Genomic DNA, 17,046 nt, shown 5'->3' with positions numbered 1-17,046 from the left:
CAGTTGAAATCCGAGATCTAGCGAAGATAACCTATCCGGTTAAATCATTGTTTAGTTCAAAAACCATCAAACCCTTTAGTCTAAACTAAGTGCATGCATTTCATTCCTGAGAATTACATGAATCTAGCTGCTTTCCCATTCTTGAAACCACTTCAATTCAATCTATTGAATCACTATTGTTTTCGATTTATCATTTACTGCTTTTAAAACTATTAAAACCTTTTAGTCTATCTTCATTTCTAATTATTTAAGTCTGTTGAGTAATCCTAGAGTCTCTGTGGATTCGATCCCTAAGTACTACATCTGAACCTCTTTTGATGAGAGTAACACTCTTTAGGGTAATTTGAGTGATATCAGTAGCAAAGTCCAGTCTTTTCCCGCAGACTTTTGTGGTTCCGCGGGGGCGGATTGCTCGAGTCCTTGCCGTTAAGGTTTCAACCTGTTTAGTCAAGGTGCTCACGAGCCTGTCCTGTTCTTCCAACCTTTTTTCATAGGTGGCGAACATCTTTTTAAACTCCTCGAGCACCACGGCATTGGCTGGTGCGTTGGCCGCGGATACGTCCACTGCTGGAGTGTGGAGATCGGTGCCGCTGCCTCCGTTAAGAGGAGTCTGCACGTTATCCGCGTCGTCAGTTGACATGTCTGATTGAGCGTGAGGTGGCTTTTGCGGGTTAGATTGATCTGTACCCCCCCCCTCCTTCTACAGCCAAATTGTGGGAAGCGAAATTAGCACTGTCGATTTCCGTTTAAATAAGAAAACTAGTAAAACTCTAATTTCCCAGAGGTCCCGAATATTTGCTAATACCTCACGTAAAGCAATCAGAACACGAGCATAACAACGATAAAGTATAAGAAATCAAAAAGAGAGCAAAGTAGATCTTATTCCGAATTCACGTTTGAGCGTTACAACAAGGTAAGAGCCTGGGCTACGAGAGCTGTCGGCGAGATTCCTAGTTCTAAAACCCTAAGACGGCAATAACCTAATTGAGTCACAGCTCGAATAAAAAAAACGGAAAGATGCCTAAATTGCTCTAAGTGCTAAGTTTGCTATGAAAAAGTTCTCCCCATGCCTCTCGCCTAGGACTCCTTATATACTTGCTCAAATGTCGGTTTACGCTTTTACTCTTCTGCCCTTAAGCCGTCATAGTAAAAAATGGAGATATTCCATTTTTTCTGATCTTTGTAATTATCTTCCAAATTCCGTATTTATCCGCGGAAACTTGACATTTATCTTCCTGTGCGAACCAAGCGTAAACCGTCCTATGGTTTACGGGCTTTTGGTTAAGAAATCGCGAGATGGGCCTCGAGGCGTGTCTTAGGTCCCTTTGGGCCGTCTTCCGACTCAAAAACGTTTATCGCAAATTATTTCGATAAAGATTGAACTTTCCGCGGTTTTTACCGCAAAGTTTGATCGATGATTTAGAATGGCAGAAAACACGAGCTGAGTTCGCTACGGTCTTCGGGAGATAGCATCGAAGGATAGACGAGAATGCATGGACTGGTGTCGTATCGACGTTTTGGAAGAGCTCGGTCGCTACATAGCGACCGAGTGGGATTGGCGCTCGGTTGCTACGTAGCAACCGGGCTTTGGCTCGAGCTCGGTCGCTACGTAACGACCGGATAGCATGCATGTGCAGTAGTTGCGCAATGACCGAGCTTGGTTTATCCATGTCCCTTAAGAAAAAAAATTATTTCTTTCTCTCTATCCTTTTCTTCTAGTTTCCCAAAAGAGAAGTATAAAATGTCGAGTAAGAAAAATATTTCAAGGAAAGGGTCTTCGTCCGCAAGCGCTCATGAAGAACTCCTTGTTCCGAAGATAGAGTTTGTGCCTCACTCGGTAGATCCCGCCGAGAATGAGGCATGGTGGGTTGCGCATTAAGGTTCGATCACTCCTCCCAAAGAGAAGTTGTTCCCGGTCCTGACCCATCGTGCAGTCGAGGAAGGGGCTCCAAGCAGGAGTACCGACGAGTTTCTCGAGAACATGCGGTCGTTCTACCACATTTCGGACATGGTGGAATTCTGGGTTCCCCGTCGAGGGGAGCGTGCTAATAGCGACCGAGCTCGGCCAAGCTCGGTCGCTACGTAGCGACCTAGCGTCAATCCAGCTCGGTCGCCACGTAGAGACCGAGCTCTTCCGAAATGTCGATACGACACCAGTCCATGCATTCTCGTCTATCCTTCGATCCTATCTCCCGAAGACCGTAGCGAACTCAGTTTATGTTTTCCGCCATTCTAAATCATCGATCAAACTTTGCGGTAAAAACTGCGGAAAGTTCGTTCTTTATCGAAAGAAGTCGCAGTAAACGTTTCGAGACGGAAGACGGCCCAAAGGGACCTAAAACACGACTCGAGGCCCATCATACGATTTCTTAACCAAAAGCCCGTAAACCGTGAGACGGTTTACGCTTGGCGCGCAAGGAAGGATAAATGTCAAGTTTCCGCGGATAACTACGAAATTTTGAAGATAATTACGAAGATCGGAAAAAATTGAATATCTCCATTTTATCCTATGACGGCTTAAGGGCAGAAGAGTAAAAGCGTAAGTCGACCTTGGAGTAAGTATATAAGGAGTCCTAGGCGAGAGGCATGAGAAGGACTGTGGGAACCGAAATTTGCACTGTCGATTTCCGTTTAAATAAGGAAACTAGGAAAACCCTAATTTCCCAGAGGACCCGAATATCTGTTAATTACCACACGTCAAGCAATCAGAACACGAGAATAACAACGATAAAAATAAGAAATCGAAAAGAGAGCAAAGTAGATCTTTATTCCGAATCTGCGTATGAGCGTTACAACAAGGTATAAGCCTAGGCTCGAGAGCTGTCGGCGAGATTCCTATTTATAGCAACCCTAAGACGGCTAAACCTAATTGAGTCGCAGCTCGAAATAACAAAAACGGAAAAAATGCCTAAATTGCTCTAAGTGCTTAGTTTGCTCTGAAAAAGTTCTTCCTCTTTGCTCCTCGCCTAGGACTCCTTATATACTAGCTCCAAGGTCGGTTTACGCTTTTACTCTTCTGCCCTTAAGCCGTCATAGCATAAAAATGGAGATATTCCATTTTCCCGATCTTCACAATTATCCTCAAAACTTCCGTATTTATCCGCGGAAACTTGACATTTATCCTTCTTCGTGGGCCAAGCGTGAACAATGCTGTGGTTCACGGGCTTTTGGTTAGGAAAAATCGTAGGATGGGCCTCGAGTCGTGTTTTAGGTCCCTTTGGGCCGTCTTCCGACTCGACACGTTTACTACGAGTTTTCCGCGGTTTCTAATCCGAGAAGTTTGATCGATGAATTAGAATAGCGGGAAACATGGACTGAGCTTGCTACGGTCTTCGGGAGATAGCATTCGGAGGTTTGACGAGAATGCAAAGACTGGTGTCGTATCGATGTTCGGAAAGGTTCAATCGCTACACAGCGACCGAAATTTGGCTTGAGCCCGGTCGCTACGTAGCGACCGAGCGAGACGAGTGCTCGGTCGCTACGTAGCGACCGAGCGGGACGATCGCTCGGTCGCTACGTAGCGACCGAGCTTGGCCGAGCTCGTTGCAAATTATTTCGATAAAGATTGAACTTTCCGCGGTTTTTACCGCAAAGTTTGATCGATGATTTAGAATGGCAGAAAACACGAGCTGAGTTCGCTACGGTCTTCGGGAGATAGCATCGAAGGATAGACGAGAATGCATGGACTGGTGTCGTATCGACGTTTTGGAAGAGCTCGGTCGCTACATAGCGACCGAGTGGGATTGACGCTCGGTTGCTACGTAGCAACCGGGCTTTGGCTCGAGCTCGGTCGCTACGTAACGACCGGATAGCATGCATGTGCAGTAGTTGCGCAATGACCGAGCTTGGTTTATCCATGTCCCGATTGTCATACTCGAACCTATCCGTAATTGGTTTGGGTATGGTTCCGATGGCTTATGTTTGATCTAAATGGAATTCGAGACAAAACTTTATCTCGAAAAGCTATGATGCGGAGAGTCATACTTATATATTGCGGATATTTAGATGTTACCTTCGTCGTGACAATTTTCGACCCCAACAGTTAGCCCCCCGGCCCGTTAGAATCATGGATTTCCAGCGAGATTCTAACGTGCGGTATGGTGAGTTCAGACGAGATTGGTGTATTTGGGCGAAGTTTGTGTCCAAAAATCTGCAAGTAATTAGTAAGTCCTCATGCCTATAAGAAGGGAGGTAACTTCTTCACAATCTTTTCACTTGATTGTTTTCATAAAGATTTCCCTTAAGAAAAAAAATTATTTCTTTCTCTCTATCCTTTTCTTCTAGTTTCCCAAAAGAGAAGTATAAAATGTCGAGTAAGAAAAATATTTCAAGGAAAGGGTCTTCGTCCGCAAGCGCTCATGAAGAACTCCTTGTTCCGAAGATAGAGTTTGTGCCTCACTCGGTAGATCCCGCCGAGAATGAGGCATGGTGGGTTGCGCATTAAGGTTCGATCACTCCTCCCAAAGAGAAGTTGTTCCCGGTCCTGACCCATCGTGCAGTCGAGGAAGGGGCTCCAAGCAGGAGTACCGACGAGTTTCTCGAGAACATGCGGTCGTTCTACCACATTTCGGACATGGTGGAATTCTGGGTTCCCCGTCGAGGGGAGCGTGCTAATAGCGACCGAGCTCGGCCAAGCTCGGTCGCTACGTAGCGACCTAGCGTCAATCCAGCTCGGTCGCCACGTAGAGACCGAGCTCTTCCGAAATGTCGATACGACACCAGTCCATGCATTCTCGTCTATCCTTCGATCCTATCTCCCGAAGACCGTAGCGAACTCAGTTTATGTTTTCCGCCATTCTAAATCATCGATCAAACTTTGCGGTAAAAACTGCGGAAAGTTCGTTCTTTATCGAAAGAAGTCGCAGTAAACGTTTCGAGACGGAAGACGGCCCAAAGGGACCTAAAACACGACTCGAGGCCCATCATACGATTTCTTAACCAAAAGCCCGTAAACCGTGAGACGGTTTACGCTTGGCGCGCAAGGAAGGATAAATGTCAAGTTTCCGCGGATAACTACGAAATTTTGAAGATAATTACGAAGATCGGAAAAAATTGAATATCTCCATTTTATCCTATGACGGCTTAAGGGCAGAAGAGTAAAAGCGTAAGTCGACCTTGGAGTAAGTATATAAGGAGTCCTAGGCGAGAGGCATGAGAAGGACTGTGGGAACCGAAATTTGCACTGTCGATTTCCGTTTAAATAAGGAAACTAGGAAAACCCTAATTTCCCAGAGGACCCGAATATCTGTTAATTACCACACGTCAAGCAATCAGAACACGAGAATAACAACGATAAAAATAAGAAATCGAAAAGAGAGCAAAGTAGATCTTTATTCCGAATCTGCGTATGAGCGTTACAACAAGGTATAAGCCTAGGCTCGAGAGCTGTCGGCGAGATTCCTATTTCTAGCAACCCTAAGACGGCTAAACCTAATTGAGTCGCAGCTCGAAATAACAAAAACGGAAAAAATGCCTAAATTGCTCTAAGTGCTTAGTTTGCTCTGAAAAAGTTCTTCCTCTTTGCTCCTCGCCTAGGACTCCTTATATACTAGCTCCAAGGTCGGTTTACGCTTTTACTCTTCTGCCCTTAAGCCGTCATAGCATAAAAATGGAGATATTCCATTTTCCCGATCTTCACAATTATCCTCAAAACTTCCGTATTTATCCGCGGAAACTTGACATTTATCCTTCTTCGTGGGCCAAGCGTGAACAATGCTGTGGTTCACGGGCTTTTGGTTAGGAAAAATCGTAGGATGGGCCTCGAGTCGTGTTTTAGGTCCCTTTGGGCCGTCTTCCGACTCGACACGTTTACTACGAGTTTTCCGCGGTTTCTAATCCGAGAAGTTTGATCGATGAATTAGAATAGCGGGAAACATGGACTGAGCTTGCTACGGTCTTCGGGAGATAGCATTCGGAGGTTTGACGAGAATGCAAAGACTGGTGTCGTATCGATGTTCGGAAAGGTTCAATCGCTACACAGCGACCGAAATTTGGCTCGAGCCCGGTCGCTACGTAGCGACCGAGCGAGACGAGTGCTCGGTCGCTACGTAGCGACCGAGCGGGACGATCGCTCGGTCGCTACGTAGCGACCGAGCTTGGCCGAGCTCGTTGCAAATTATTTCGATAAAGATTGAACTTTCCGCGGTTTTTACCGCAAAGTTTGATCGATGATTTAGAATGGCAGAAAACACGAGCTGAGTTCGCTACGGTCTTCGGGAGATAGCATCGAAGGATAGACGAGAATGCATGGACTGGTGTCGTATCGACGTTTTGGAAGAGCTCGGTCGCTACATAGCGACCGAGTGGGATTGACGCTCGGTTGCTACGTAGCAACCGGGCTTTGGCTCGAGCTCGGTCGCTACGTAACGACCGGATAGCATGCATGTGCAGTAGTTGCGCAATGACCGAGCTTGGTTTATCCATGTCCCGATTGTCATACTCGAACCTATCCGTAATTGGTTTGGGTATGGTTCCGATGGCTTATGTTTGATCTAAATGGAATTCGAGACAAAACTTTATCTCGAAAAGCTATGATGCGGAGAGTCATACTTATATATTGCGGATATTTAGATGTTACCTTCGTCGTGACAATTTTCGACCCCAACAGTTAGCCCCCCGGCCCGTTAGAATCATGGATTTCCAGCGAGATTCTAACGTGCGGTATGGTGAGTTCAGACGAGATTGGTGTATTTGGGCGAAGTTTGTGTCCAAAAATCTGCAAGTAATTAGTAAGTCCTCATGCCTATAAGAAGGGAGGTAACTTCTTCACAATCTTTTCACTTGATTGTTTTCATAAAGATTTCCCTTAAGAAAAAAAATTATTTCTTTCTCTCTATCCTTTTCTTCTAGTTTCCCAAAAGAGAAGTATAAAATGTCGAGTAAGAAAAATATTTCAAGGAAAGGGTCTTCGTCCGCAAGCGCTCATGAAGAACTCCTTGTTCCGAAGATAGAGTTTGTGCCTCACTCGGTAGATCCCGCCGAGAATGAGGCATGGTGGGTTGCGCATTAAGGTTCGATCACTCCTCCCAAAGAGAAGTTGTTCCCGGTCCTGACCCATCGTGCAGTCGAGGAAGGGGCTCCAAGCAGGAGTACCGACGAGTTTCTCGAGAACATGCGGTCGTTCTACCACATTTCGGACATGGTGGAATTCTGGGTTCCCCGTCGAGGGGAGCGTGCTAATAGCGACCGAGCTCGGCCAAGCTCGGTCGCTACGTAGCGACCTAGCGTCAATCCAGCTCGGTCGCCACGTAGAGACCGAGCTCTTCCGAAATGTCGATACGACACCAGTCCATGCATTCTCGTCTATCCTTCGATCCTATCTCCCGAAGACCGTAGCGAACTCAGTTTATGTTTTCCGCCATTCTAAATCATCGATCAAACTTTGCGGTAAAAACTGCGGAAAGTTCGTTCTTTATCGAAAGAAGTCGCAGTAAACGTTTCGAGACGGAAGACGGCCCAAAGGGACCTAAAACACGACTCGAGGCCCATCATACGATTTCTTAACCAAAAGCCCGTAAACCGTGAGACGGTTTACGCTTGGCGCGCAAGGAAGGATAAATGTCAAGTTTCCGCGGATAACTACGAAATTTTGAAGATAATTACGAAGATCGGAAAAAATTGAATATCTCCATTTTATCCTATGACGGCTTAAGGGCAGAAGAGTAAAAGCGTAAGTCGACCTTGGAGTAAGTATATAAGGAGTCCTAGGCGAGAGGCATGAGAAGGACTGTGGGAACCGAAATTTGCACTGTCGATTTCCGTTTAAATAAGGAAACTAGGAAAACCCTAATTTCCCAGAGGACCCGAATATCTGTTAATTACCACACGTCAAGCAATCAGAACACGAGAATAACAACGATAAAAATAAGAAATCGAAAAGAGAGCAAAGTAGATCTTTATTCCGAATCTGCGTATGAGCGTTACAACAAGGTATAAGCCTAGGCTCGAGAGCTGTCGGCGAGATTCCTATTTCTAGCAACCCTAAGACGGCTAAACCTAATTGAGTCGCAGCTCGAAATAACAAAAACGGAAAAAATGCCTAAATTGCTCTAAGTGCTTAGTTTGCTCTGAAAAAGTTCTTCCTCTTTGCTCCTCGCCTAGGACTCCTTATATACTAGCTCCAAGGTCGGTTTACGCTTTTACTCTTCTGCCCTTAAGCCGTCATAGCATAAAAATGGAGATATTCCATTTTCCCGATCTTCACAATTATCCTCAAAACTTCCGTATTTATCCGCGGAAACTTGACATTTATCCTTCTTCGTGGGCCAAGCGTGAACAATGCTGTGGTTCACGGGCTTTTGGTTAGGAAAAATCGTAGGATGGGCCTCGAGTCGTGTTTTAGGTCCCTTTGGGCCGTCTTCCGACTCGACACGTTTACTACGAGTTTTCCGCGGTTTCTAATCCGAGAAGTTTGATCGATGAATTAGAATAGCGGGAAACATGGACTGAGCTTGCTACGGTCTTCGGGAGATAGCATTCGGAGGTTTGACGAGAATGCAAAGACTGGTGTCGTATCGATGTTCGGAAAGGTTCAATCGCTACACAGCGACCGAAATTTGGCTCGAGCCCGGTCGCTACGTAGCGACCGAGCGAGACGAGTGCTCGGTCGCTACGTAGCGACCGAGCGGGACGATCGCTCGGTCGCTACGTAGCGACCGAGCTTGGCCGAGCTCGTTGCAAATTATTTCGATAAAGATTGAACTTTCCGCGGTTTTTACCGCAAAGTTTGATCGATGATTTAGAATGGCAGAAAACACGAGCTGAGTTCGCTACGGTCTTCGGGAGATAGCATCGAAGGATAGACGAGAATGCATGGACTGGTGTCGTATCGACGTTTTGGAAGAGCTCGGTCGCTACATAGCGACCGAGTGGGATTGACGCTCGGTTGCTACGTAGCAACCGGGCTTTGGCTCGAGCTCGGTCGCTACGTAACGACCGGATAGCATGCATGTGCAGTAGTTGCGCAATGACCGAGCTTGGTTTATCCATGTCCCGATTGTCATACTCGAACCTATCCGTAATTGGTTTGGGTATGGTTCCGATGGCTTATGTTTGATCTAAATGGAATTCGAGACAAAACTTTATCTCGAAAAGCTATGATGCGGAGAGTCATACTTATATATTGCGGATATTTAGATGTTACCTTCGTCGTGACAATTTTCGACCCCAACAGTTAGCCCCCCGGCCCGTTAGAATCATGGATTTCCAGCGAGATTCTAACGTGCGGTATGGTGAGTTCAGACGAGATTGGTGTATTTGGGCGAAGTTTGTGTCCAAAAATCTGCAAGTAATTAGTAAGTCCTCATGCCTATAAGAAGGGAGGTAACTTCTTCACAATCTTTTCACTTGATTGTTTTCATAAAGATTTCCCTTAAGAAAAAAAATTATTTCTTTCTCTCTATCCTTTTCTTCTAGTTTCCCAAAAGAGAAGTATAAAATGTCGAGTAAGAAAAATATTTCAAGGAAAGGGTCTTCGTCCGCAAGCGCTCATGAAGAACTCCTTGTTCCGAAGATAGAGTTTGTGCCTCACTCGGTAGATCCCGCCGAGAATGAGGCATGGTGGGTTGCGCATTAAGGTTCGATCACTCCTCCCAAAGAGAAGTTGTTCCCGGTCCTGACCCATCGTGCAGTCGAGGAAGGGGCTCCAAGCAGGAGTACCGACGAGTTTCTCGAGAACATGCGGTCGTTCTACCACATTTCGGACATGGTGGAATTCTGGGTTCCCCGTCGAGGGGAGCGTGCTAATAGCGACCGAGCTCGGCCAAGCTCGGTCGCTACGTAGCGACCTAGCGTCAATCCAGCTCGGTCGCCACGTAGAGACCGAGCTCTTCCGAAATGTCGATACGACACCAGTCCATGCATTCTCGTCTATCCTTCGATCCTATCTCCCGAAGACCGTAGCGAACTCAGTTTATGTTTTCCGCCATTCTAAATCATCGATCAAACTTTGCGGTAAAAACTGCGGAAAGTTCGTTCTTTATCGAAAGAAGTCGCAGTAAACGTTTCGAGACGGAAGACGGCCCAAAGGGACCTAAAACACGACTCGAGGCCCATCATACGATTTCTTAACCAAAAGCCCGTAAACCGTGAGACGGTTTACGCTTGGCGCGCAAGGAAGGATAAATGTCAAGTTTCCGCGGATAACTACGAAATTTTGAAGATAATTACGAAGATCGGAAAAAATTGAATATCTCCATTTTATCCTATGACGGCTTAAGGGCAGAAGAGTAAAAGCGTAAGTCGACCTTGGAGTAAGTATATAAGGAGTCCTAGGCGAGAGGCATGAGAAGGACTGTGGGAACCGAAATTTGCACTGTCGATTTCCGTTTAAATAAGGAAACTAGGAAAACCCTAATTTCCCAGAGGACCCGAATATCTGTTAATTACCACACGTCAAGCAATCAGAACACGAGAATAACAACGATAAAAATAAGAAATCGAAAAGAGAGCAAAGTAGATCTTTATTCCGAATCTGCGTATGAGCGTTACAACAAGGTATAAGCCTAGGCTCGAGAGCTGTCGGCGAGATTCCTATTTCTAGCAACCCTAAGACGGCTAAACCTAATTGAGTCGCAGCTCGAAATAACAAAAACGGAAAAAATGCCTAAATTGCTCTAAGTGCTTAGTTTGCTCTGAAAAAGTTCTTCCTCTTTGCTCCTCGCCTAGGACTCCTTATATACTAGCTCCAAGGTCGGTTTACGCTTTTACTCTTCTGCCCTTAAGCCGTCATAGCATAAAAATGGAGATATTCCATTTTCCCGATCTTCACAATTATCCTCAAAACTTCCGTATTTATCCGCGGAAACTTGACATTTATCCTTCTTCGTGGGCCAAGCGTGAACAATGCTGTGGTTCACGGGCTTTTGGTTAGGAAAAATCGTAGGATGGGCCTCGAGTCGTGTTTTAGGTCCCTTTGGGCCGTCTTCCGACTCGACACGTTTACTACGAGTTTTCCGCGGTTTCTAATCCGAGAAGTTTGATCGATGAATTAGAATAGCAGGAAACATGGACTGAGCTTGCTACGGTCTTCGGGAGATAGCATTCCGAGGTTTGACGAGAATGCAAAGACTGGTGTCGTATCGATGTTCGGAAAGGTTCAATCGCTACACAGCGACCGAAATTTGGCTCGAGCCCGGTCGCTACGTAGCGACCGAGCGAGACGAGTGCTCGGTCGCTACGTAGCGACCGAGCTTTGGCTCGAGCTCAGTCGCTACGTAGCGACCGAGCGGGACGATCGCTCGGTCGCTACGTAGCGACCGAGCGGACGATCGCTCGGTCGCTACGTAGCGACCGAGCTTGGCCGAGCTCGTTGCAAATTATTTCGATAAAGATTGAACTTTCCGCGGTTTTTACCGCAGAGTTTGATCGATGATTTAGAATGGCAGAAAACACGAGCTGAGTTCGCTACGGTCTTCGGGAGATAGCATCGAAGGATAGACGAGAATGCATGGACTGGTGTCGTATCGACGTTTTGGAAGAGCTCGGTCGCTACATAGCGACCGAGTGGGATTGACGCTCGGTTGCTACGTAGCAACCGGGCTTTGGCTCGAGCTCGGTCGCTACGTAACGACCGGATAGCATGCATGTGCAGTAGTTGCGCAATGACCGAGCTTGGTTTATCCATGTCCCGATTGTCATACTCGAACCTATCCGTAATTGGTTTGGGTATGGTTCTGATGGCTTATGTTTGATCTAAATGGAATTCGAGACAAAACTTTATCTCGAAAAGCTATGATGCGGAGAGTCATACTTATATATTGCGGATATTTAGATGTTACCTTCGTCGTGACAATTTTCGACCCCAACAGTTAGCCCCCCGGCCCGTTAGAATCATGGATTTCCAGCGAGATTCTAACGTGCGGTATGGTGAGTTCAGACGAGATTGGTGTATTTGGGCGAAGTTTGTGTCCAAAAATCTGCAAGTAATTAGTAAGTCCTCATGCTATAAGAAGGGAGGTAACTTCTTCACAATCTTTTCACTTGATTGTTTTCATAAAGATTTCCCTTAAGAAAAAAAATTATTTCTTTCTCTCTATCCTTTTCTTCTAGTTTCCCAAAAGAGAAGTATAAAATGTCGAGTAAGAAAAATATTTCAAGGAAAGGGTCTTCGTCCGCAAGCGCTCATGAAGAACTCCTTGTTCCGAAGATAGAGTTTGTGCCTCACTCGGTAGATCCCGCCGAGAATGAGGCATGGTGGGTTGCGCATTAAGGTTCGATCACTCCTCCCAAAGAGAAGTTGTTCCCGGTCCTGACCCATCGTGCAGTCGAGGAAGGGGCTCCAAGCAGGAGTACCGACGAGTTTCTCGAGAACATACGGTCGTTCTACCACATTTCGGACATGGTGGAATTCTGGGTCCCCGTCGAGGGGAGCGTGCTAATAGCGACCGAGCTCGGCCAAGCTCGGTCGCTACGTAGCGACCTAGCGTCAATCCAGCTCGGTCGCCACGTAGAGACCGAGCTCTTCCGAAATGTCGATACGACACCAGTCCATGCATTCTCGTCTATCCTTCGATCCTATCTCCCGAAGACCGTAGCGAACTCAGTTTATGTTTTCCGCCATTTTAAATCATCGATCAAACTTTGCGGTAAAAACTGCGGAAAGTTCGTTCTTTATCGAAAGAAGTCGCAGTAAACGTTTCGAAACGGAAGACGGCCCAAAGGGACCTAAAACACGACTCGAGGCCCATCACACGATTTCTTAACCAAAAGCCTGTAAACCGTGAGACGGTTTACGCTTGGCGCGCAAGGAAGGATAAATGTCAAGTTTCCGCGGATAACTACGAAATTTTGAAGATAATTACGAAGATCGGAAAAAATTGAATATCTCCATTTTATCCTATGACGGCTTAAGGGCAGAAGAGTAAAAGCGTAAGTCGACCTTGGAGTAAGTATATAAGGAGTCCTAGGCGAGAGGCATGAGAAGGACTGTGGGAACCGAAATTTGCACTGTCGATTTCCGTTTAAATAAGGAAACTAGGAAAACCCTAATTTCCCAGAGGACCCGAATATCTGTTAATTACCACACGTCAAGCAATCAGAACACGAGAATAACAACGATAAAAATAAGAAATCGAAAAGAGAGCAAAGTAGATCTTTATTCCGAATCTGCGTATGAGCGTTACAACAAGGTATAAGCCTAGGCTCGAGAGCTGTCGGCGAGATTCCTATTTCTAGCAACCCTAAGACGGCTAAACCTAATTGAGTCGCAGCTCGAAATAACAAAAACGGAAAAAATGCCTAAATTGCTCTAAGTGCTTAGTTTGCTCTGAAAAAGTTCTTCCTCTTTGCTCCTCGCCTAGGACTCCTTATATACTAGCTCCAAGGTCGGTTTACGCTTTTACTCTTCTGCCCTTAAGCCGTCATAGCATAAAAATGGAGATATTCCATTTTCCGATCTTCACAATTATCCTCAAAACTTCCGTATTTATCCGCGAAACTTGACATTTATCCTTCTTCGTGGGCCAAGCGTGAACAATGCTGTGGTTCACGGGCTTTTGGTTAGGAAAAATCGTAGGATGGGCCTCGAGTCGTGTTTTAGGTCCCTTTGGGCCGTCTTCGACTCGACACGTTTACTACGAGTTTTCCGCGGTTTCTAATCCGAGAAGTTTGATCGATGAATTAGAATAGCGGGAAACATGGACTGAGCTTGCTACGGTCTTCGGGAGATAGCATTCGGAGGGTTGACGAGAATGCAAAGACTGGTGTCGTATCGATGTTCGGAAAGGTTCAATCGCTACACAGCGACCGAACTTGGCTCGAGCCCGGTCGCTACGTAGCGACCGAGCGAGACGAGTGCTCGGTCGCTACGTAGTGACCGAGCTTTGGCTCGAGCTCGGTCGCTACGTAGCGACCGAGCGGACGATCGCTCGGTCGCTACGTAGCGACCGAGCTTTGACTCGAGCTCGGTCGCTACGGAGCGACCGAGCTTTGGCTCAGGTTTGGTTGCTGCATAGCGATCGGACGGCGTGTATGCGTGGTGACCGAGCTTGGTTTGTTCGGTTTGAATCCCAAAGGATACTTCTTCTTAAAAACTTCGTATTGGTCATTTTTACGAATATTACATCTCTTCTTTTACTATCTCTTTCGGAAATACGATCTCCGAGGATTTTCGGGTGGTAATTCCGTCGTAACCGTTTTTGACCCCAACACCGCGTATCGATCGAGCTTGGCTTGTCCGCAGTCTGATTTCCATACTCGAGTTTGTCCGCGGCCGATTTGGATACATGTCCGTTGCCTTCGGACAATCGGTATTTCGTGGTTCGATTGAGATTTGGATGATATTTTACTGCAAGGCTCTTCGTAAAGATATCTTTACGAAGATTACTTTTCGTAAAAACGTTTATGCTGATTTTTACGGACTTTCAGACATTGATTCCGTCGTGACCGATTTTGAGCCCAACAGTTAGCCCCCCAGCTCGTTAGAACCATGAGCTTCTAGCGTGAGGTTCTAGCGAGTGGCTGGCAAGTTAGGTGAGTTAGGCGGAATTAATGGTTGAAAGGTCTGGTAAAGTGATCTTCTCGCTCTCCTAAAAGTAGAAAGCGCGATAAGATTGGGGCTGCGCCTTATGACGGCTGCCTACGTACCCTTGAAGGGATCAAGCCTTTCGTAGTTCGTCTTGGAGTTAAGGTTCTTATGACTAGTTTTCCAGTAGGACCTTTATGGTCTAGTTTTTATGTAGCGGTTATAAGGCGTGTTGCTGCCGATGGCTTTTGTATGGGTGTAGAGGGAAGACTACGAGTTGTCGTCTCGTAATCTAACTCTGTGTGAATTGCCATATCCATAATCTGTTTCGAGAGTTTCCGCAGTGTGTAAACTTGCGGGATTTTCTGAAGACGTTCGAACATTGGCAAAGAGAGACAATTTTGGGATCTCGTATCAGAGTGTTTGATACTATGCCTAGAGATGTTAGAGACCAGTGCGCTGGGTTTTAGGGCAAGACGTAGGTTTACTTTCGGTTTAAGGATTGTGCGGTGACTGGCCGGCTATCATTTTTCCTGTTGCGATTTTTCCTGATTCGTATCGATTTAAAAGTCCGCGATAGGTTCTCGGCTTATACGACTTGTTGATACGAGTCGAGCATCTCTCCAGAGACCGGAAGTGCTGGACCAAAATTTCGGATTTCTTTTATAAGCGCTATTATCCTTGTGCGGATGTAGAGAAGTCATCTTCGTGAGATGGCTATATCTGTTTAGGACGTTGAAGAGTTTGTTGTGATCAGCAACAAACTTAATGGTAAAAAATACCGTTTCGAGTCTTCGCGAAGAATATTTTTTGAGAAGATGTTAGTGCGTATGACGTTTGGTCTTCCATGAAGGTATTTTTATCGAGGAAGGAAATTTCGTCGAAGAACTAATCTTCAGGCGTCTGCGACGTCTCGCGATGCTGAAGAAGATTTGTTATCTTTCGTATGCCACGTTCGTGCTTGCTTGAAATGTTCGCGGGCTTGAAGATATTTCGCGATGTTGCAAGGGTTTAGTCTTAGCCATGCGTTTGAAAAAACATTCTAGTTTGACTACGAATGTTCGAGCCAAAATTGTTGTTCATGTTTGGATGCTAATAGTTTTATTTGCGATCGAGGAATTATGACTGAGGTGTCATGTAAATTTGTCCATGGGAACAAGCGTTTTCCTTCATAGTGCTTTGTGAAGTGTTGGCCTTCCGAGATGTATTTCGTGCATTTTTTAGGATGTTTCATATAGCTCTAGAAGCTTTGTTACGAATTTTTCCTTACATGCCGCGTATTATGGTTAAAACGTTGCGGGCTTAAAGTGAATTATGGAGCATATTGAACTTGGTCAATTTTCGAAAAGTTTAGATTTTCCGTTAACCGTTTGGTTGTTAGGACTTAGTTTCGTTACGAAGAATTTACCATATGATTTCCGACTGTGGGCTATACGATAATTTATCATATCATCACCGATTTTACGAAGGTCGTAAATCAGTGATATGTATACATATGTCAAAGTAGCATTTTTTTCTGCGGGTTTTACGAGGAAACGTTCCCGCTGTGATTTTGATCTTAGGTGAAAGTTGCTTGGAGTTACTCATGGAGTATTACCGAAGTTATTCAATCGATCTAGTCGCGAACGTTTTTCATAGGTTTTTTCGAGAGGATTCTCATGACACATTCGTTTCTTGAACGAATTGGTCAACCAGAGGTGGATCTAGCTAATCATCGGGAGGAAAGTGATCCTTTTAATGTGCACGATGCTACATATATTCTCGAGTTTTCTTTGTCGCAAATGTTTTCGATGCTTTTCCGTGACTTACTTGGTACAACGGAAACTGAAAGAAATGCTTTGGTGAAATTTTTAAAACAAAACTGGCTTTCTGAAGCCGGAAAAGGCTTCAATACTTTGGCTAATCGTCGAGTTTCAGTTTGATATTGGTACAAGTTTTCTGTACGCATGATTGCGACAAGAAATGATGTATAGTTTTTGAGATTATGTTCATGATCGTCTCGATATGTTGCTAGCGTTTAGACGAATATTAAGATTGTCGTTTGCCTATTCTTGACGATTTGCAGAAGTTTTTGAAAGTTTGGGAGTATACGAGTATAGTATACGTACCTACTCCCCTTTTTTTTTTACGAAAGAAAACGGTTGAACCGATACTTTGAAGGGTTTGTGTACGTTTCCTCTCTGATGTTTGGAATGATCGATAATTCGGGGCGATTTATAGACGACGCTTGGACTGTGATTTGGTTGTTTCCACGTTGAACGACTTGGGATATGTCGGTTCCGAGAAAATTGCCAGAAACGAATCGGTTTTAAGACGACGTTCATGTCTCTAACTTTTTCTCTCTTTAGGAAGCATGCGTCGTGGCGATCGTTTCTCGACTTTCGGAGATTTAGATCGGTTTGCAAGATCTGGATGAACAATTATGGAACAATATACCGAGACAGGAAAAATCGCCTAAGACTTATTTCGCTAGACTATACACCTAGGTTTTAAGTTCCCTAAAGTTCTACGGCAGTCTCTTAGGCGTTCTATTTCTTAGTAATTTCTACGAAATTCCAAGCCCTGATTTCAAGTCGGGAATACCT

Source organism: Brassica rapa, chromosome A09 (genome assembly GCF_000309985.2).
Source record: "Brassica rapa cultivar Chiifu-401-42 chromosome A09, CAAS_Brap_v3.01, whole genome shotgun sequence".
In the NCBI taxonomy this organism is placed as follows: domain Eukaryota; kingdom Viridiplantae; phylum Streptophyta; class Magnoliopsida; order Brassicales; family Brassicaceae; genus Brassica; species Brassica rapa.
Note: the sequence above shows the minus strand (reverse complement) of the source record.